Here is a 20,154-nt window from a genome sequence, read left to right as displayed (position 1 = left end):
ATAGTATTTGTCTTTCTCTAACTTATTTTGCTTAGCAGTATACTGTCTAGCTGCGTGTTGTCGCAAATGGCAAGATTTCATTTTTATGGCTGAGTAATATTCCATTATAATTCCATAATATTCCATTATATATAAATTATATAATATTATTATATTGTAATATTCCATTATAATGGAATATTACAATGTAATATATATATATGATATATATTATATTGTAATATATATATATACACACACACATACCACAGCCATTCATCTATCAGTGGACCTTTTATCCTTTTATCCATTCATCTATCAGTGGACCTTTGAGCTTCTTCCATAATTTGGCTGTTGTAAATAATGCTGCAATAAACATAAGGATGCATATATCATTTCAAATTAAGTGTTTTTATATTTTGGGGTAAATACCCAATAGTGTGACCACTGGATCATAGGGTAGTTGTATTTTTAATTATTTGTCTTCCAGTGTGGCTGCACCAAGTTTGTATTCCCATCAGCAGTGCACAAGTTTCCTTTTTCTCCACCATCCTTGTCAACACTTGTTGTGGTTTTGATTTTAGGCATTCTGCTGTCAGAATGTGAGGTGATATCTCATTGTAGTTTTGATTTGCATTTCCCTGATGATTAGTGATGTTGAGCATTTCTTCAGTGTCTGTTGGCCATCTGTATGCCCACTTTGAAGAAATACCTTTTCATGTCTTTTGCCCATTTTTTATTTTATTTTTTTAGAAGATTTTATTTATTTATTTTAGAGAGAGCTCAAGCAGGGGGAGGAGCAGGAGGGAGGAAGAGAGAGGAGAAAAGAATATCTAGCAGACTCTGCACAGAGTGCAGAGCCTGACATGAGGCTCAATCTCATGGTCTGGTCTGAGCTGAAATCAAGAGGAGGATGCTTAAACAACTGAGCCACCCAGTTCCCTGGTTCTTCCCATTTGTTAATTGGATTAGTTGGTTTTGGGGTGTTGAGTTGTATGACTTCTTTATATATTTTGGATACTAATTTCTTCTGGGAAATGTCACCATCTTCCATTCGATAGATTGTGTTTTAGTTTGGTTGTTCCCTTCACTACACAGGAGTTTTTTATTTTAATGGAATCCCAATAGTTTATTTTTGCTTTTGTTTCCCTTTTCTCAGGAGACATCTAGAAAATTCTTGTTATGGCTAATGTCAAAGAAATTAGTGCCTGTGTTCTAAGATTTTTATGGATTTAGGTCTCACAGTTAGATCTTTAATCTATTTTGAGTTTATTTTTGTGTATGGTGTAAGAAAGTGGTTCAGTTTCATTTTTTTGCATGTAGCTGTCCAGTTTTCTGAACACCATTTATTGAAGAGACCATCTTTCCCCATTGGATATTCTTTCTGGCTTTTTCTAAGACTAATTGACCATATAAGCATAGGTTAATTTCTGGGCTTTCCATTCTGTTCTTTTGATCTATGTGCCTATTTTTGTGCCAGTACCATATTGTTTTGATTACTATGGCTTTGTAGTATAACTTGAAATCTGGGATTGTGATACTTTAGCAGTGTTTTTCTTTTTCAAGATTGCTTTGTATATTTGGAGGGTTTTTTTTGTGGTTCCATGCAAATTTTAAGATTATTTGTTCTAGTTCTGTGGAAAATGCTATTGGTATTTGGATAGGAATTGCATTAAGTCTGTAGATTGCTTTGGATAGTATGGACATTTTAACAATATTTGTTCTTCCAATCCATGAGCATGGAATATCTTTCCATTTGCTTGTGTTGTATTCAATTTCTTTCATCAGTGTTTTATAGTTTTCAGAATATAGTTCTTTCATCTCCTTATTTAAGTTTATTCCTAAGTATTATTTTTGGTGCAATGGTCATTGGGATTGTTTTCTTAATTTCTCTTTCTGTGCTTCATTATTAGTGGGTAAAAATGCAATGGATTTCTGTACATTTATTTTGTATACTGCACCTTTACTGAATTTATCAGTTCCAGTAATTTTTTTGTGGAATCTTCAGGATTTTCCACATATAGTATCATGTATTCTGGAAATAGTGGAAGTTTTACTTCCTTACCAATTCAGATGCCTTTTATTCCTTTTTCTTTTCTGATTTCTGTGGTTGGGTGTGTCAGCCTTTTTTTACTTGGCTAATTTCTACTCCTTGTTAAGAACTCAGCCTAAGCACCACCAAAGTCCTCTCTTTGTGTCCTGACATTAGTAAGTGTAATGTTCCACCTGAACCTAGAACATTCCTTTCCACACCTGTAATACTTTAATTTGTTGTTATGAGTTGTTTATTATTCAATAATGTTTCCTTCTCTATTTGATTTTAAGTTCCCTGAGGAATTATTTTCTCTCATGTATTCCCAAAGACCTCAATAATTCTTGACTGATAAAGTGAGCAATCTACTAATGAGCCTTTTAACATAGAGAACAATGCTGGATTATCCTGTAGTATAAAGTGGGGGAAGAATGCAATGGTTGCTATTGTTTATTTTTTACTTTTCATCTCTTCACAATTTATGCAATTATTCTAAGGCAATATGTTTTGGTCAGGGCATATAGATTCTTTTGGAGTTTGGATGCCCAGTTCAGGCACCCTTAAGTCAATGAGAATGGCGGGAGGATACTTCTGATAACTCCAACATAAACAGGGAGCTTTCTACTTCCCTTTTTTCCTCTGGTCTCTCTCTGAAATCAAAGACATCCTGGCTGAGGGAAACTTGTGGAGGCCAACACAGGGAATATGCTGACTCATGTCTCCTCCCCATCCCCATCTTCCTTTTGTCTCATGTAGAATTATGAAAACATGTCTGTCTTATTTATTGGCACAAGTAGACACTTAATAAATCTTTTTATTTCTTTTTTCAGTACATGGATAATTGTTTTAGTCAGTTACATAGCTGTGGGCAATTAGAGTTCCTCCCATTGTTTTCTAGCTCTTTCCCAGTTATGTCTGGAAAATTCCTCAATAATAGTCTTGGTTCTATTTGGCTTAGAGCTCCCAAATGGCCATGCATATGCCAGTCAGTGCACAAATATTGTTGTAAATGCACCTATATCAAGGACAAGAGAAACAGTGCATTCAGAAGTAAAATTACAACCAAAAGTAGTATAACTCTCTGAATGCCTTGACAGTGACCAGAAGTTCCTTTCAGAATCTCTGTGACAGGGATCCCTGGGTGGCTCAGTGGTTTAGCGCCTGCCTTTGGCCCAGGGTGTGATCCTGGGGTCCAGGGATTGAGTCCCGCACCGGGCTCCCTTCCTGGAGCCTGCTTCTCCCTCTGCCTGTGTCTCTGCCCCTCTCTCTCTCTCTCTCTCTCTCTGTGTCTCTCATTAATAAATAAATAAAATCTTTAAAAGAAAAAAAAGAATCTCTGTGAATGTTGCCAATATGTTTGTTCATCCTTTTCTAAATAAACCCCAATAAATGGCTTTTGAATGAACAATATCTGCATATCCTAAGTGACTAGGAAAATAAGTAATTTTCTTATTGAATTTTGTTGTTTTAGTTTTGTTCAACCATCACGTGTGTAGACACAGAATGCCTCCTAACAGTACTCAGTGGGGAAATGTACAGAATATTAGTTTCAGTATATGTTTCTCCCTTCACTAGATTTCTAGGGATAGAGCATATAACCTCTGTGTGCCATTGTTTCTACCTATGGGAGACAAGATCTGCGTTCTAAATAACTGACTTACAAGTTTGGAATGTAGCTGGCTCTAAATTTCAGATCTGTGTATTACTAAGATACCAAAGCAGATTAATTTCTTTAGGCTTTCTTGACTTGATCTTTTTGTTCTATTTCCATTTGAAATTATTATTTAATAAAATACAGAAACTGGGGTGCCTGGGTGGCGCAGTTGGTTAAGTGTGCGACTGTTGGTTTTGGCTCAGGTCATGATTGCACGGTCATGAACTCAGAGTTGTGAGATTGAGCCCTGCATCGGGCTCCTCACTCAGTGTGGAGTCTGCTTCGGTTCCTCTTTCCCTCTTACTTTCTCCTTACTCTCCCACCCACCCCCAAATAAATAAGTACATCTTCAAAAAAAAATAATAAAATATAGAAGCTATTGCCACTGTGACAGTTCTCATTTGTCTGTCACTCCGTGATCCATGCTGTAGCTCAGTTGACTGTCACAGTGCTTGGGCCAGAATAGGGAACTATTCAATGAATGGAGGGTTGGTTGGATAAATGAATGAATGATAAGCAAGTGAATATCACATGGAGTGTAGTTGAAGGGGTTGGAAATTTTAGATTGGAAAATATTTAGATAAAATGTGATAGTTTTCCTTTTTTTAAAAGATTTTATTTATTTATTCATGAGAGACAGAGAGTGAGGCAGAGACATAGGCAAAGGGAGAAGCAGGCTCCATGTGGGTAGCCCATGTGGGACTCGATCCTAGGTCGCCATGATCGCTACCTGAGCCCAAGGCAGATGCTCCACCACTGAGCCGCCCAGATGCCCCAAAACGTGATCGTTTCTTCACATATTTGGAGGTTTGGGGTTTGTTTGTTTTTGAAATTCAACAGGTTAATGAGGCAGATGCCAGTAGAACCAAGACCAACACACAAAGGTTTGTTTGCATTCAACAGGCCCTGCGGGGGGCAGGAGGGGGCCTACTATGTGATTTGTTTGAACCACTGAAAATAGAATCACTTAATAGTACAATCCTGCTTTGCCTTTTTGGGATGAGTGGGAACCTGTGGGAGCAACGAGGTTTCTATAGAGGAAGTGGGGACTGGGATATGTCTAGAAACTGAGTTTGCACCATTAGTTCAGTTTTGACTTAATTGTGTTCCTATTTGGAATGTGTAGGGAAAAGCTGATAATGTTTAGTGTGTGTGTGTGCATGCACGTACACACACCCATGTGGCAGATGCAGAGAAGGTGCCTATTGGCACCATCACTTAGGTTAATATTTAATTCTCTATGAATTTATCCCCTCAAAACCTTCACTTCCCTTTTTTTAAAGATTTTATTTTTATGTAATGTCTACACCCAAGTTGTGCTTAAATTCACAACCTCTAGATCCAGAGTCCTGTGCTCCACCAACTGAGTCAGGTGCCCCCCCAAAACCCTTTTTCCTAAGGCAACAGGGATGATTCTGCTTACTAGGGAAAGGCCAGGAAGTTCCTGGAAAGAAAGATAAAGATTATCCCAAGGAGCGCCTGGGTGACTCAGTTGGTTAAAGCGCCCTGCTCTTGGTTTCGGCTCAGGTCGTTGTCTCAGGGTTCCAAGATCAAGCCCCACATCAGGCTCCAAGCTCGGTGGAGAATCCACTGGAGATTGCTTCTCCTCCCTCCACCCTCTCCTCTTGAACGTGTGCATGTGCGTGCATATGCTTTCTAATATGAATAATTTTTTTTAAAGTTCAGTATTTTGAGAACTTAGTCCCTACCCACATAAAAGCTGAAGAATCTCTTACCTTTAGTAGAATTTCTGAAATAGTACAATTAGAAATAACCCTACTTTAAAAAGAGTTTTTAAAAAGGATAAGAAGTAACCTTGCTTTGGTAGACGTCCTGATTGGTTTTGTGTGGACACTATGGTCCCCACCTGTATGGGTCCGAAAAGGGCTGCTGACTAGCTACAGTCTCCAGAAAGCTGAGCCTTGGCCCAAGTGTCTGAATTAACTTGAGGTGCAGAGCTGGCTGTTTTCCTACTTGTACTAATCCCTCGGGGGTCTGGGGAAGGCCTGCGATCCCCTGGTCCCAAGGCCGGTGCACCGGCTGTGAGCCTGTGAGGCTGCCCAGGGCAGGACGGAAGGGAAACCTCAGAGTAGATCGTGGGTGTTCAGCAGCAGGGGGCAGGCACCGCGCCACCTGAGCTCCCTCCTGGGCCCTGGAGGGGGCCGACCCCCCCCCCCAAAGGGGAAGCTGATGGCTCTCGGGCCTGGGATTTCCCTTCAGGAGCCGGCCACCCCTCTGCTAGCAGCTAAGGCCATCAGCCTGCCACCCTTCCACCGGGGGACGGCTTGCTTGCCGGCCGTGGCCTATCCTGCTGCTCCTGGGTCGGGGAGTGGAGGCCGAGGAAATGCACGTGTAAGATTGGTGTCCACAGGGGAATCCCTGGGTGGCGCAGCGGTTTAGCGCCTGCCTTTGGCCCAGGGCGCGATCCTGGAGCCCCGGGATCAAATCCCACGTCGGGCTCCGGTGCATGGAGCCTGCTTCTCCCTCTGCCTATGTCTCTGCCTCTTTCTCTCTCTCTCTCTCTCTCTCTCTGTGTGACTATCATAAATAAATAAAAATTAAAAAAAAAAAAAAAAAAGATTGGTGTCCACATTTTCCTTGCCCTACCTGGGGGCCCAAGATCTGACAAGCCTGCGTGGGCCTGTGGGACCATGACCAGAATGTGTGTAGTCAGAGCTGCCCCAGAGACCTGGCATCCGTGGTGGCCTGTGCTCTGAGCGGTGACAGCCCAGATCCAATGGTCCTCACGGCCCTAACAGCTGCCTTTGCTGATGCTGCCATCCAATGGGTCCACTCTAGGGGACACCCAGGTGACAGTGGGAATCTGTGACGGTGCCAGAGGCCTCGAGGTGGCCCAAGGAATAATCATGTCTTGATGCAACCCCAACTTCAGTTAGGATTTTCAGTGAGGATGCTTTCCAAAAGCAATGTTGGCAGTAGGAGGCCATGTTCCTTCTTTCTTTTCTTTTCTTTTTTCTTTTCTTTTCTTTTCTTTTCTTTTCTTTTCTTTTCTTTTCTTTTCTTTTCTTTCTTTTCTTTTTCTTTCTTTTCTTTCTTTTCTTTTTTCTTTTCTTTCTTTTCTTTTTTATTTTCCTCTTTCTTTCTTTCTTTCTTTCTTTCTTTCTTTCTTTCTTTCTTTCTTTCTTTCTTTCTTTCTTTCATTTAAATGTTTTTATTTATTTGTTCATGAGAGACACACAGAGAGGCAGAGACATAGGCAGAGGAAGAAGCAGACTCCCTGAGGGGAGCCCAATGAGGGACTCGATCCCAGGACCCTGGGATCATGCCTGAGCCGAAGGCAGGCACTCAATCACTGAGACACCCAGGTGTTCCCATGCTCCATTTTTTAGATGAGCCATATATATATTTCAAAGTAGGCTTCATTCCTAGCATAGTGCTTAAACTCACAACCCTGAGATCAAGACCCAAGCTGAGATCAAGAGTTACAACTCAACTGATTGAGCCTCCCAGGTGCCCCAGTAATATATTTTTTTAATGATAATATTTGCTTTGGTGGCATGTGAGGGTGAGATGGGTACTGCAGGTAGGAATATATATGTTAATAAAACTTTTGTGAAAAGGGATTTGCCAGCTTGTGTAGGGAAAGAGCCTTAAAAAACAAGACAGATTAAAAGACGGCTCTGTTACCATATCCTGTCTCACGTTGCACTTTGACCCAGTAATTCCTTCTATAACAATCTCCTCTGAGGAAATGATCAGTAGGGACAAAGATTTGGGATGTTTTTGTCAGTATTGTGAATGCAAAAATAAGAAAATCTACTTCAATGTCTAACAGTAAAGGGATGGTTAAATCAGTCACATTAAACATTAAATCAGTCACATTAACTCATATATTATGTCTCCATGAAAAATGACCTATCTAGAGAAAAATACATAGTTCACAGAGGAGAAAGTACAATTCCTCTTAAAGACGAAAAGCTCTGATTCAGTGTGGGAAGAGAACACTGAGCACCAGGGGAGGATTATCAGGGCCACCTAGGAAGCCCACATACTCTGCAAGCAGGAGGGAAAATTCTGCAAACTTCTTGCAAGATAACTGGCAATTTCTAGCAAATTTTAAATGTGCAAACTTTTAGACTCAGTAATTTTACTTTTAGGAATTTATCTGCAGATACATTTGCATTTGTGTCTAATGATTTGTACTTAAATGACAAGAGCTGGGGGCAACCCTAGCACCTCCAGTAGAGCATCGCGTAGATAGAGTAAGTACACTTATGAAGCCCAGCATTAATGAGAATGGGGGAATTCATTTAGTTCATGACTGCTATGGAGCTATATTCTAAATAGATTAAATGAAAAAAGTCTGGCACATATGTGTGTGTGTGTGTGTGTGTGTGTATGTTTAAATTTATAGACTATCTCAGGAATAACAAAAAGTTATTAATGGCTTCTCTGGGGAAAAGGAATGAAAGGAAAACCTATTCATATTAGGTTCTTTCATATTTTTCAAATTGCTTGCCATGTGGACATATAAGCCATTGAGAAATTAATAAAAATAAAAATAAAATTTAAAAGCAAAAAGGAAATAGAAATATCTTTCAGAATTACTGGGAAAATGCTCATAGAATAAAAATGAAATACCCCCCAACCATATACACAGTATAATCTCCTTTGTATTTTTTGGGGGGGAAGTGGGGCAGAGGGACAGGGAGAGAGAGAGAGAGAGAGAGAGAGAATACTAAGCAGGCTCCACACTCAGCATGGAGCCCAACACTGGGCTTGATCTCATGACCCTGAGATCATGACCTGAGTTGAAATCAAGAGTCCGCCACTTAACTGAGCCACCCTGGTACCCCATGCTTTTAAAATAATGAACATAGACCAAAGACTGGAAAGAACACACCAAAATGACACAAAATGATATACAAAATGTTTTCCTTAATATTTCTGTTTATTTTCTAGATTTTCTACAGTGACTATGCGTATTATTTCTATAAACAGAACAACAAGAAAAAAGAACTTTTCTCCAGTTAATGAGATTAAGGGAAACCTATTTTCTTCATTATTCTTTTTGTTATTTTTTGCATGGTGGTTTAGTACTATTTTAAATATGAAAGAAAAAAATATTTAAAAACTGATTTGGATGGGATGCCTGGGTGGCTCAGCGGTTGAGTGTCTGCCTTCAGCCCAGGGCATGATCCCAGAGTCCCGGGATTGAGTCCCACATCGGGCTCCCTGCATGGAGCCTGCTTCTCGGCGTCTGTCTCTGCCTCACGCTCCCTGTGTCTCTCAGGAATGAATGAATGAATGAATGAATGAATGAATGAACAAACAAATAAATAAAATGTAAAAAAACTGATTTGGAACCCTGGATCAGTGTTTTTGAAAACTATGTTTGGAGCTTCTGAGCAGTGCCCTGCAGGGTGAGAGGCATCCATCCCCGGCCAGTCTCTGGCCAGACTGGGCTTGGCCACCTGGTGACTACCCACTGGTTCTGGGTGCGGGAGAGAGCTCTCCCTTTCTCAGTGCTGGGTACCACTGTTACCCAAGCAATAACCTCTCTCTTCAAGTGGCCACATTTGCTGCTGCAGAGGGACCTGGGAGTAAGGAGAAGGGGAGAGGTGAGAGGAGCCAGAAAGGCAGGGGCTAAGCGAGAAAGCCAGGCACAGAGCAGGTTTCAGGCTGTGAACATCTGGGCCACAGTGTTCTAGGCTGCTTGGAACTCATCCTAACTCATGCCCTTTGCTTTCCCAGGTTGTTTGAGGTTTCCTGAGTACCTCCCATTCTGGAATTCTTTGCCTTTCCATCTTCCCAGGGCTCTCTTCCATAGACCATGAGTGTCTACCAATGTGAAATTCCTGGCACAGAACTCTGGCCTGTCTGAATAGCTGTTTTCCTAACGAATAGCAGCCATTTAAATGTAGTGTGTGAAACTCAGCAGTGTGAAAACAAAGGGCAGAGGAAAGACCATTCCTGGGCGTCAAATCTGAGGTGGCTGCCATGAACAGTTGTCTAGGTTGTCCACTGCCACGTCTTCCATTCATAAAGTAGACCTCATTAATCTGCATATTTAGCACAACCACTTTTTTGGCTGTCGATTGCTTAGCAGAGTTAGTATATTAGGACAATTTTCAGGCATATAGAGGAAAAGTGTCTTGAGAAAGGGCACTTTTTTTTCTGGTTGGTTGTTTGGGTCAGAAGCAGCCTAGTTAGCAAATGCAGAATTTTAATTCGGGGGCCACACCGTGCCCTTGTGCACAAACCAGCCCAATCTGCTGTGACACTCCCGGAAGTGGGTGTGGGTGATGGGACATTACTAAAAAGATAGTTTTAGATGCATATCTATCTATAAATGCTGACAAGGGGGCAGAACCACAGGCCTTTTTTTTTTTTTTTTTTTTTTTTTTTTTTGGCATCTCCCAGTGTTCAAGGGAGAGGGTGTCGGTCCTGCCCTTGGAGTTCGGCTTCCCCAGTCATGAGAACCGCATGCTGATGTGTGGATTTCAAAGCACTTATTGAGACCTAAGGGCTCTATTAAGCCGAAATTGCTGCCTGACTCGGCAAGCTTCAGTAACTTGGTCGCTATGGTGTTTAATCCTGACTCACGGACCCACGCGGCCCTCCCGGACTGCGGAACACAGATCCTGTGATTGGCCACATCCGACTGCTCGCACCCCCTGTGCCGTGTGTGAGCATGTGTGTTTGCACAAGCATGTGCGCAAGCTCACTCGTGTGTATAATGAATGCACCTAGGCTTCCCTCTACATTTCTTAGGGAAACACTGATACAGATCACTTCGGGCCACATTTGGTTTCAAGTTGGGAGAACCTAGTGCGCTCTGTGGAGATAAATACAGCTGAGACGTGTCAGCACCCTTGGGTTGCCGTGTTTGAGAAGGCGCTTCAGTAACGAGGGCCCTAGGTCTGGGAATGGCCCGTGGGCCCCCACCCGAGGCCTCTCTCTCCCTTCCTTCCCTCTTGGCTCTCCACCTCCTCCATAAACTACTAGCAGACAGAGCAGGGAGGTGCAGAAATGCCCAAGTCCCCTGGTGCGGTTCTGTCTCCTTTATTTATTTATTTATTTTTTAAGATTTTAATTTATTTATTCAAGACAAACACACAGAGAGAGGCAGAGACACAGGCAGAGGGAGGAGCAGGCTCCCTGCAGGGAGCCCGATGAGGGACTCGATCCCAGGACCTGAGCTGAAGGCAGATGCTCAAGCACTGAGCCACCCAGGTGCCCCCTCTTCTATTCCATCTCCTTTAAGGAGCCACCTGAAACTCCTTGTCCCATGAACTCTTCCCGGACTCACACCCTGGTGTTCCAAGCCGGGCAACCCAAAATCTGCTTGCTCATTCTCTAGCTCTGTGCAATTTGCCAGGTGCCTAATGTCTAAGAGGAAAGACGTATCATGTTCGGTATTCCCCCGCAGTGATGGCATTAGCCACCTTCCTCAGTTACCTCGGCCTGCATCTCCTGAACTCGGCTCCCGGGGCAGAGGCTGTGAGAGTGCCTAGCAGAGCTCCACTCACAGGGGCTGTAGTTGGCCAAAGGCCCAGCCCCTGGGCTCTGAAATCCATGACCATGTGTGTGTGTGCATGTGTGTGTGTGTGTGCATGCACGCGATGACCGTGCTGACCGTGGGCTGCTCCCGGGAATGACTGCACATGGCAAAGGTACCAGGTGCACATCCATTCCCGGTTGTTGAGAGACATCCCTGACGCCTGACTTGGGCTTACGGGCTCCCTAATGGCCTTGCAGAGCCTCCCATAGACCGCATGGCAGTTGAATGCTTTTATCCACACTTTGCTCCCTCACTCCAACACACGTGCATTCATGATCTCCTGGGGTTTCACAGCTCCTTCTCCATTTCCTTAAACCAAAATCTTTGCATATGTAATTCCATCTTGGCATCTCTCTCTCAAGGATCCAGACTAACAAAAGTAGTACTATGTGAGGTAATCGCACGATCCACCCCTTTCATCTTGGGAGGACGGGCTTCTCATCCTCACGGGGATAGATGCTTCTTGTTCTGCACATGGGTTTGCCTTCCCAGCCTCTGGATGGTGTGGGAAGCATGAGACCAGGGCTTGCTCATGGCAGAGGACATAGCAAGGTCCTAGGAAGTATAGGGCATTAACATCAAGACTCTTTTTCATCAAAAGACACCACTAAGAAATGAAAAAAATAAAATCCTCACAATGGGAAAAGACATTTGTACTACATGTGTCTATATGTATGGGACTTGTGTGCAGAATGCATGTTTTTTTTAATTAAGATTTTATTTATTTATACATGAGAGATTCAGAGAGAGAGAGAGAGAGAGAGAGAGGGGCAGGGACACAGGCAGAAGGAGAAGCAGGCTCCACATAGGAAGCCCAATGTGAGGACTCAATCCTGGGACTGCAGGATCACGCCCTGAGCCAAAGGCAGATGCTCAACCTCTGAGCCACCCAGGCATCCCAGAATGCATGTTTTCTGACAAGTCAGTAAGAAAAACAGGGATAGCTCATAGAAAATGGGGACAGGACTTGAACGGGCACCTAACCTGAGAATACCAGTGTGGTCAGTAAACATTTGAAATGATGTTAAGCTCCACCAGTCATTTGGAAAATGTAAATTAAAGGCTCAGTGTGATGCCATTAGAAATGGCTAAAAGGAAAACACCAGACGATGCCAAGTAGGGACAAGTCACTGGAGTCGAGAAACCAGAAGTCTCACCCTGCTGGTGGAAGTGTAGACTGGAGTAACTATTTTGGAAAACAGTTTGACAGCTTCTACTAAATTGTGTATACCCATTTCCCATGACCAACAATTCTGTGTGTACCTAAGTTCACCGGAAGAGAGTAAGAATGTTCCTGGTGGCACAATTCATAATGCCAAAAGTGAGTAATGACGCAAACGTCCACTGATAGAAGAACAGACTGATAAACTGTTTGTGTGTTTGTGCAGCAGGAAACAGCTGTGAGGACCAATGAGCTACAGTGACATACAACACGGAGGCTCTCGGACCACGCTGCATGAAAGACCTAAAGCACAAAGGGTGAGTCCATTTGTAAATGCTTAAAATCCAAGAAAACTAGTCCAAGACTATTAGAAATCAGGATAGTGGTTGTCCTTGGAGGGTGTGCAGTGACTGGACTGGGCAAGAGGGTGGCTTCTGGGGTGGTGGTGGCAAGTTATGTTACGTGATCAGAGCGCTAATTACACGGGTGTGTTCACTTGATTTTGATAAAGTCATCAAGCTGTATTAGGATTTGTGCAACCCTTCTGGAGGAATGTTTTGGTCAATTTTACCAAATGTTTTACTTTTTTCCTCCATATTTTCATTACCAACAATTCAGAAGAGAAAAAGTAAAAAAAAAAAAAAAAAAAAAAAAAGACTATCCACTTCGAACATTTTAATGGTCATCTTGGCCTTTTCTGTATATGCTCAGATGTCCTCTCCAGATCCTCCTTCAGATAAAATCAAGACCATGTTCTAAATGCTGTTTTGAAACTGCTTTTCGCAACTTCAATTATATTTATTCAGCTCTATACATTGTAGCCAACATTCCATGTCGTTGACATTCTTCTATGGCATTTAAAGAGCTGCTAGTTGCCCAGGGAGTTGGGCTTGCATTATCTGTATAAGAATTCATTTTTCAAGTTCAAGGCTTTCAGTCTTTTAGTATTCTAAACAATAATGTGATGGTCAACCCATAGCTAAATCTCTGCCTCACATCCATGATTTTGTCTTCAGACTCAAGTCCTAGAAGTTGTGTGTTTGGATATAAAAGGTGAGTACGCTCTTGAGGTTGAGCCATCCCATGGTTAATTTTTTTTAAGCAACTAAGTAATAGTTTGCAGAGAGAACATATTTTGAAATGGGCCCCTGTCCATGTCAGGTGGCTCTTGGCAACCTCAGAACAACAACAATGAAGACAATGACACTGTTAATAACTACTATGGCGCCACTTATGTCATTTATTTCCCACCGAAAGGCTGGCTGGGCGGGTATGAATAGCTTATCTGTTACAGATGAGAAGCCAGGTTCAAGTGAAGGGCCTGATTCAGGTTCTCTCAGAAGAACTCTGGGTTCAAAGCCAAGCCTGTCCAACCCCGAAGCCCTCTCCCCACATTCAGAGCTGTATCCCAGGCAATGGCAAGTCCCTTGGGTGAGTTGGACCAGGGAGCCCAACTGGCCCAGGGATTACAGTAAACTAGAATATCAATACTTCATAATGAGCATCGTGAGAGCTAATGCTCAATGCATGTTAGGAGACTGAACAGAAGAGAAAGAAGGCCTGACACTGAAAAAGAGAAGGAGTCTGGAAGGGCGAGTGCATGTACGGAGGAATTCTGAGTGTGAGGGAAGTTACCAGAAGATAAAATATTGAAATCCCGTGTCAACCCACTTGATGACATGTCACAAGCTTGTACACGCCGCCTCAGCTACCAGGGCACCAGGCTGTTTGGTCTCATTCCCCTGGAGTAAGATTGATAAGCACATTCCAGCGAGACCAGATGTAGCTGGGAGAGGCCAGAAGCCAGTTTACGAGAAGACACGGAGGGAGTGGAGAGGTTTGTGCAAGCTTTGTGATTGTGGCTCAGAGTTTTTATGAAAGGTCAAGCAAGTGAAACCCTGGGGATGTTCCAGTGAAATGCTGGATTAAGCTACATCCATTTTTCCATGACGCTGTTTGGGCTGGCTACTCAGAAATAGCAAGAAAGCTCTGTGTGTGTGTGCGTGTGTGTATGTGTGTGTGTGTGTGTGTGTGTGTGTGTCTGCGTGAACATCCGAAAAGGATATGCTGTGATTGACAAGTTTGAGGGAAACGTGATGTGGACTCCTATCAACAGTGTGTTCTTCGTCCTTCTCCCTGCTGACCTGGGCAGGTATGGAGAAGAGGCAACATGGAGAGGTAGGAGGGGACTTGGAATGCCACTTATCTCACTTCTAGTCCAAATTTAGCCACCACTTAGCCTCGTGTAAACTAACAATAGCTAACATGTATTTCAGGATCTGTGCTAAGTGCATCTTCTGCATCTCATTTAAATTTCAAAACCGCTCCACAACAAAGGTCCTCCCGTTGTCCCTGTTGTACAGACAAGGATACTGAGGCTTAGAAGGCTTGGGAAACCCATGAGCGATCTCACAAGATTTACTAAGAGGCAGATTTGAGCTGAGGCCTGTCTAAATCCAACACCCCTGGTCTCCTGGATGGCATGACTTGGAGAAAATATTGTGAGCCAGGCCTCAGCTTCCTTTCCTTTCAGGTGAAGATACATACACAAAGCCCAGGGCATTGTCTGGAGGCCTAAAGTAAGTCCGGTCTCTTGCCAGACTCTGGCACATACTAGGTCCCCAAAGACTGTTAATTTTTCCTCCCTGCTGAGAACTTTCAGAAAGGAGAAGAGGGTGTATAAAAACCATATCAAACCGAAGAATCTGAAGACCTCTGGTGGGTTGGATGATGCTAGACTGGTCAGGGTGCAGTGCTATAAACAAGAAGAAGGATTCAGATTCAACTAACAGTAGGAACAGGACGAGATCATGGGGCTCAGCTCTGTGCATATGCTGACCTCATCACAAATTGTGGGGACGATGGGACTGAGTTGAATTGTCAAATGGGGAAATGATGCCGCAAAAATGAAGGATCTTGCCCTAAGTCATGTTGCTGGGATTCCCTCCAAGGAGTGAGCATGACTTTTAGTTTTTATTACAATTCTTTCTCAATAAAAAATTCACATACCATGAAATTCACCTTTTGAAGTGTACAATTCAGTGATTTATAATATATTCACAAATAAGTATAACTATCACCACTGTATAACTATCTAATTCCCAGAGTGCATAATTGACATATAAAATTATGTGAGTTTCAGGTGTACAACATAATGATTCAGTATCTGTATTTATTGAGAAATTATCACCACAGTAAATCTAGTCAACATCGACTCCATACATAGTTTTTTTCTTGTGATGAGAACTTTTAAAATATACAATATAATATTATGAACTATAGTCACCATGACATCCCCATGACTGATTTATTTTATAAGTGGAAGTTTGTACCTTTTGCCCATCTTCACCCAATTCTCCTCCATCTTTGCTGTATCCCCTGACTCACAACCACCAATCTGTTCTCTGTATCTATGAGCTCGGTTTTTTACATTCCACAGATAAGTGAGATCATATGGTATTTGTCTTTCTCTGACTTATTTCACTTATCTAATGCCCTGAAGGTTCATTCATGTTGTCACAAGTGACAAGATTTCATTTGTTTTTTTATGGGTGTGTGTGTGTGTGTGTGTGTGTGTATCACATTTTCTTTATCCATTTATCTATCAATGGATGCTTAGATTATTTGTATATCTTGGCTGTTGCAATAATGCTGCTGTTTACATAGGGGTGCATATATATTTTCAACTTAGTGTTTTCATTTTCCTCAGATAAATAGCCAGGAGTGAAATTGACAGGCCAAAATTAATTTTTGGAGGAAACTCCATACAGTTTTTCACAGTGGCTAAACAAGTTTGTATTCCCACCAACAGTTCACGAGGGTTCCTTTTTCTCCACATCCTCACCAACACTTGTTATTTCTCGTCTCTGATAATAGCCATTCTAAGAGTCATAAGATGATGTCTCATTGTGGTTTTAATTTGTATTTCTCTGATGATCAGTCATATATTTTTAAAATATTTTATTTATTCGTGAGAGACACAGAGAGAGAGGCAGAGACATAGGCAGAGGGAGAAGCATGTGGGACTCGATCCCAGGACCCCAAGATCATGACCTGAGCCAAAGGCAGACACTCAACCATTGAGCCACTCAGGCATCCCTGATGATTAGTGATGTTAAGCACCTTTTCATGTACCTATTGGCCATCTGTATGTCTTTGGAAAAATGTCTGTTCAGACCTTCTCCACATTTTTAAATAATTTGGGTGGTATTTTTTGCTATTGAGTTACGTGCATTCTTTTTTTTTTTTTTTTTTTTAAGGGAGGGATGGAGGGAGGGAGGGAGAAAGAGAAAGAGAGAGACAAGGGGAAGGGCAGAGGGAGAGAAAGAATCCCAAGCATGCTCTAAGCCCAGCGTAGAGCCTGATGTAGGGCTCAATCTCACAACCCTGAGATCATGAGCTGAGCCAAAATCAAGAGACAGACACTTAACCAGCACCTTATATGCATTTTATATATATATATATATATATATATTTTTTTTTTTGGATATAAAGTCCTTATCAGGTATATAATTTGTGAACATCTTCTCCCATTCATTTTGCTGTTGGTTTCCTTTGCTGTGCAGAAGCCGTTTAGTTTGATAGTTCCAACTTGTTTAGTTTAGCTTTTGTTGCTTTTGCTTTCAGTGTCAGATTTTAAAAAATCATTGTCAAGACCTATGCTGGGGAGTTTTGCTTATTTTTTTCTTCCAGGAGTTTTATGGTTTCAGGCTGACATTCAACTCCTTGATCCACTTGAGGTGATTTTTGTGTATGGTGTAAGATAATGGTTCAGTTTCATTCTTTTGCATGTGGCTGTCAAGTTTTCCCAGCATCATTTATTGAAGAGGCTAGCTCTTCCCCATTGTATCTTCTCTACTCCTTTGTTGTAAATTAATTTACCATATATGCATGGGTTTATTTTTGGGCTCCTGATTCTGTTCTAATATGATGACTCTTTCTTTCTTCCTTTCCTCTCCTCTCCTCTCCTCTCCTCTCCTCTCCTCTCCTCTCCTCTCCTCTCCTCTCCTCTCCTCTCCTCTCCTCTCCTCTCCTCTCCTCTCCTTTCCTGTTTCTCTTGCCTTTTGCCATGACTAGCTCCTCCACTGCAGTGGTGATTAGGAGAGGTGAGACAGACATCCTGGTCTTGTTCCTGACCTTAGAGGCAAAGGAGTCAGTCTTTGTGCATTAACTATGTTAGCTGTGAATTTTTTTTATAGATGTCTTTAATCGGGATGAGGAAGTTCCCCTTTATTTCTACTTTGTTCTTATCATAAGAAGGTGTTGGATTTTGTTGAAGCTTTCCCTGCATTTATTGAGATGATAATGTGTTTTGTTCATGATTAATTTTTGTATGTTGAACCAACCTTGAATTTCTGGGATTAATTTCATTTTGTCACCTCTACTAAACAAGGTGAGACATTCCTAGACCTAAGTGTAGATATATGTTGCATGTGTGTAGCATTGAAGAACTTACCTGATTGGAGCTGTGTATGGAAAATTCAGGGATCCATGCAGAGCATCTTTAGAACTTGGAATGGCTTTAGGATTCTAGTCCACCATTCCTTGAACTACATTTCTGAGTATATTTATATCCCACTAAATATTAATAAATGTCTCCCAATTTAAAAAAATTTAAGAGCTGTGGTCATATCCATATGGTGAATAGTGTCTTTATGGAAGACACCAGGTCTTTATGGAAGGGTGTCTTAAAGTCTTCTTTAAGCAAATATGCAATATGAATCTCTGAAGGGAGATGCAGTATCCAATATTTCCCTACCTTATTTGGCCATGGAGTCCTGTTTTCAAGAAGGTTCAAGCAACATAGTCAAGATAGAATATTCCAGGAAGTACAGATGGTAAAATGTTGATCTAATCCAACTCTCTTACTTTTCAAATGTGGCCTGAGGGAAAGAAGTGCATCCTTGGGGCAGTTGGGTGGCTCAGTTAATTAAGCATCTGCCTTCAGCTCAGGTCACGATCCTCTGATCTTGGGATAGAGCCCTGCATCTGGCTCCCTGCTCACTGGGGAGTGTGCTTCTCCCTCTCCCTTTGCTCCTCCCCCTGCTTGTGCTCTCTCACACTCTCTCTCAAATAAATAAATAAAATCTTAAAAGAAAAAAAAAAGAGATGCATCCTTAAAGTCATATATTAAGTCAGAGTCTGTGCTAGTACTAGAATCCAGGTCTCCAGACCCTGGATGAAGACCATTTGTTGTGGGTCTTGCTCACCATGTCTATCAGTTGGGGAAAACTTTAGATGCTATAACAATGCACATTTCAGTGTGTTCAAAAGAAGTGTTTTTTGTTTTTTTTTAAATTCATATGGTAGTCTAGCATGGGAGTTGTGGTCAGTGGGTCATCTGCTTCCCTGTGGCTAATCGGAAACTTAGGATCCTATAAGAAATGGTGTGGTGCTATTATCTCCTGAGATCACAGACCAGACAGAGAAGCCCCACTTGCTTTTTAAAGGCCTTGATCCGAGAGGAAAGATAATGAAGTAGTTGACAGTACAGACTCTGGAATTAAATTTCCTGGGCTGGAATCCCATCTCTGACTCACTGGCAGTTTTCCTCTGTATTCTTCAACTCTTCAAACCCTTAGTTTCTTCATCTGTAAACTGGAAATAATGATAGAACTTACCTTATAGGATTGCTATCCCAGTAATGAGTTAATGTTTGTCAAACGCTTATTTATACCTTGCACGTAGTATGTGCTTATAAGTGTTTCCTTTTTCTTTTGTTTTTAAAGGCTTATTTATTTATTTTGAGAGAGAGAGTGAGTGAGAGAACAAGTGGGAAAGGGGTAGAGGGAGAGAATCTTTCAAGCAGATTCCCCACTGAGGAGAAGCCGGATGCAGATGCGAAGATCCAGGCCCACAACCCATGGGATCAGGACCTGAGCGGAAACCCAGAGTCAGACACTTAATAGACTGAGTCACCCAGGCGTCCCTGCTTTTAAGTGTTTTCTAAATAACATAAACAATAACGATCATAATATTAAAAAAAAACACCCAAAAACTCTTGCTCTATACCTGGCTGCCAAGAGAGCTTAGGCAGCTGTTTCCTAGTGGCAACACTGGAAGGGGAAAGAGGATTTTTAAAGTTTTTGTAGAGAGCTAGTCATCTTAGCCAATCTAAACATTAGAATTTATTTATTTATTTATTTATTTATTTATTTATTTATTTATTTATTTAAGATTTATTTATTCATTTATTTATGATAGACACAGAGAGAGACAGAGAGAGAGGCAGAGAAACAGGCAGAGGGAGAAGCAGGCTCCATGCAGGGAGCCCGATGCGGAACTCAATCCAGGGTCTCCAGGATCATGCCCTGGGTTGCAGGCAGCGCTAAACTGCTGTGCCACTGGGGCTGCCCTAAAGAGAGAAATTTTAAATTTTCCAGAGAGCGGGATCCCTGGGTGGCGCAGCGGTTTGGTGCCTGCCTTTGGCCCAGGGTGCAATCCTGGAGACCCAGGATCGAATCCCACATCAGGCTCCCGGTGCATGGAGCCTGCTTCTCCCTCTGCCTATGTCTCTGCCTCTCTCTCTCTCTCTGTGACTATCATAAATAAATAAAAATTAAAAAAAAATTTAAATTTTCCAGAGAGCAAGGCATGATACTAAGGAATTTATTGTATAGAATCTTTATTGCTAATTTAATACGTATTTAAAAGCTAATGCTATTTGGTGTGCTGAAATGATTGTAAGTTTAAAATATTTACAAGATATTTCAGTGGTCCTTACTCTACTTTTCCCATAAGATTGTATATTTCTCTGATTTAAAGTCTCCTTGTAGCAATGGGAGTTATTTATGCTGTTCACG

The 20,154-nt window shown here is 41.9% G+C and overlaps 1 long non-coding RNA gene across 2 annotated transcripts in view; it reads left to right on the top strand.

The window, feature by feature from the left end:
- Nucleotides 1–20,154, top strand: part of LOC111091560 — a 108,176-nt gene that overhangs the window by 43,133 nt on the left and 44,889 nt on the right. For both annotated transcript variants that reach the window (XR_005375757.1, XR_005375756.1), the window contains exon 2: nucleotides 12,582–12,669. This is a non-coding gene — a long non-coding RNA (uncharacterized LOC111091560). The remainder of the gene's footprint in view (nucleotides 1–12,581; nucleotides 12,670–20,154) is intronic.

The sequence above is a fragment of the Canis lupus genome, chromosome 21 (assembly GCF_011100685.1).
Source record: "Canis lupus familiaris isolate Mischka breed German Shepherd chromosome 21, alternate assembly UU_Cfam_GSD_1.0, whole genome shotgun sequence".
Taxonomy (NCBI): Eukaryota; Metazoa; Chordata; class Mammalia; order Carnivora; family Canidae; genus Canis; species Canis lupus.
The sequence above is the reverse complement of the archived record's forward strand: the minus strand, read 5'-3'. Positions and strand labels throughout refer to the sequence as shown.